The following is a 3293-nucleotide window of genomic DNA, read 5'->3' on the forward strand; positions in this document are numbered from 1 at the left end:
TTAGACTTGGAACTATTAGTATGGTCTTTCCCCCCTTTTTTAACTTTCTTTTTTTCATTTTCCCTTTTCTTTTTCTCTTTTGGTCTATATAATTTATATACTAAGATAGGCAGGATACCCAAACCCAAGGAGACACCAATGGGACTGATAGTTGGGAGATCAGGGGTGGGTGGGTAGTTGGGTTAGGTGAGTGGTGGAGCCCACAACAACAGGGATATGACAATAACAAGGGTTCTAAAATGGACAAGTGAGAATGGTGCAGCATTTCTGCTCATGTTTGATCAATTGAATTGTATGTGAAAGGAATTACTGAGAGGTGCATGATGGGTAAACATGTTAGTGGGGCAGGAGGAAACTAAAAAGACAAAGAGGAAAGAAGAAGAAAGACATATATATAGCAATAGATATAGATATCTATACATGTAAATATTTAAAGATATAAAGATAGGAGTATGTGTGCATATATATATATATAAATTCAATAAGGAAGCAGATGGACTTTGGGCTTCTACCAATGTCTTACCTCAGTTCAACAATCATTTGCTCTAATAATGTGGCACTGTACGATACTCATCTTCCCCACGTGATCATTGAAGACAAAATAGGTGCATAAGCTAATATAGTGAAAAAGCTGATGGTGCCCAGCTACTAAAAAGATATAGGGTCTGGGGTCTTAAAGACTTGAAGTTAAACAAGCAGCCATCTAGCAAGGAAGCAACAAAGCCCACATGGAAGAACGAAACAAGCCTGTGTGATCATTAGGTATCGACAGGAGTAGATATCGGAAGTTCAAAATCAAGCCATCAAACTGACGTGAAGGAGCATGGACAAAGTGGAGACTCAAAATCCATCTGTAATGTAATTGGACAATCCCTCAGAGAAGGGCCACACATAGGGATGATAAGTCTAGGGAGTGATATAGCACTGATGAAACACATAACTATCCTCTAGTTCTTTAATATTTCCTTCCCTTACTATTATGGTCTTTGTTTCACACCATTCACTTTGTTAGATCTGCATATACTCATTTGTACAATTAAGAGTATTTGGTACATGAAAGTCAAAACTTACAACTCTTCTGAAAATGTAACGGGTGTAATTATACACTAAGGGTTTCTGAGTGGCAGGGTGGGGAGCGAAGGGATAAAGACTTCAAGAAGAAGGAATATGTAGTGAAACTGATGGTGGTCGCATTTGTACACTGATGCCAGATCTACTGTATATATTTGAGTATAAGCAGAGATGGATATCAGCTGAGGCACCTAATTTTACCATAAAACTGCATGAAAATGTGCTGAAAAACTTGACTTATACACGAGTATATATGGTAGTTGAAATATGGACTGTTATAATATCTGTAAGCGTTCCCATTTAAACTAAAAAAAGAAATAAAATGTTGTAATTGGAGACCTTTTTACTTCTACTCTCCAATGCCAAAATATGCACTATGTTCTAAAGAGACTATGATACATTTAAAGAATTGATAGAACGAACATTCTTAGAAGACCACATAATATGCCACTACTTTTATTACAATTCTGTCTCAAAATTCATACAGCTATAATCTCTATTATATTTGCTCCAAGAAATAGAGTCTACTTTAAATAGACTATGGGAGTGCTAAATTTCTATTAAATACACAAAAGGTTATCAAATAAATCTGACTTTGACTACACTTCTGTAACAATTCTTCACATTTTCTTTAAAGTAGATATGTATCATGGAATTACTCCTCCATTTTTATACTCCTTTAACTTTTTAAAATTCTTTAAATTGATAATTCCTAGAAGTCCCTGAATCATGAATCCAAGCTTAAATAAGTTAGAATCTATGAGTGCCTTAGACCTCCTTACGGAGGATTCTGAGTGAAGCTATTTCCCGCATATTAAAATTGATTTGTGTCCTGTTTTCCTCCACAAATCATAATTAACTTGTGTGATTTCCTCCTTTCTCTTAGGAACTGAACCATGCTTTCTTTCCAGAGAAAGTCTGCTCTTGGTAATAAAATTGATAGAGATTAGATTAATCAATGCAAGTTTATTATTTCTGTTGGAAAGTTAATCAGTTCATATGCTAACAAAAAGCTCTTTAAAAAAAAATTACCTCTGTATTTTAAGAAAAGGTACCCTGGTGGTGTGGTGGTTACACTGCTAACTGCAAGGCCATCAGTTCAAAACCAACAGTCACTTCTTTGGATAAAGATAGGGCTTTCTACAGTCTCAGAAACTCACAGGCAGGTCAACACTGATCTATCGTGCTGTAATGAGTTGGCATCAACTTGATTGAAGTGAGTTCTCCTGGGAAGTAGTGTAGGAAATGAAAAGATGAGCAATTAATTTTTAGTTATATATATGGTTTAAATGAAATGACTGATAATTATTAGGTATTTTATTTGGTTACTATTTAAAGAAATTAAGATTCACATTGATATTAAGAGTTAATAAAGTTGACAAATATTTATAATGAGTTGAAAGACAGAAATGTAGAAAACTTATCTGCTTTACTACCAGTAATTCCAGAAATCTAACTGCTTATCATCAATTATGAGACCAAATAAAACCAAAAGAAAAACAATATGATCATCAACCTTTATGTCAGTGGTGTCTAAAGGATTACAAAATGAATTTTCTGGAGGAGCAATTTGATATCAAGTTAGATATGTTCCCATGACTGACAATAAAGTAAACTTGCTCTAAACTCTCAATCTTATCATAAAGTTGTTCACTCATATGCAATAGGATGACCCTTTCAGATTAATGTTCACTAAAATTCAGTTGGCTTATAAAATTTAACTGTAACATAAGCTGTCCCTTCTAACACTGACTTTTTTGAATGCTTCATGAATTTTAAAATAAAAAATTTAAGGTGCAGTACTGTCAATTGCCATTCACAGTTCAATTGACTCTCAAGTGACAAATAATGACCATCCCTGAGAAAGTATCCCTTAGCACAACAACCATTTCTTTAGGAAATGTAAAAAGAAAGAGGTGTTAGATAAATTCTGAACAACTTTTCAAAGCTTACAAATACATTTCTAATGATTGAGTTTGATTTTTAATGGCTTTCACAGCTAAGTCTTCTGGCCTTTACTAATTTGTCTGTTCAACACACCCAAGCCCTAAGTATTGAAGTGGGAGAGCTTGGAAATCACTTCTCAGGTTCTAACGTATAATGGATTCACAGTAAGTTCGGTTGATAAGCATTTCTGGAGAAGCCATAAGTTGTACTTGCTTGGTGTCTTCTAGTCAGTTCCAACTAATAGAGACCTTAAGCCAAGCAGAAGCAGACAGAAT

This window comes from Echinops telfairi, unplaced genomic scaffold (genome assembly GCF_000313985.2).
Source record: "Echinops telfairi isolate 266 unplaced genomic scaffold, ASM31398v2 ScPeMD7_11;HRSCAF=52, whole genome shotgun sequence".
Taxonomy (NCBI): domain Eukaryota; kingdom Metazoa; phylum Chordata; class Mammalia; order Afrosoricida; family Tenrecidae; genus Echinops; species Echinops telfairi.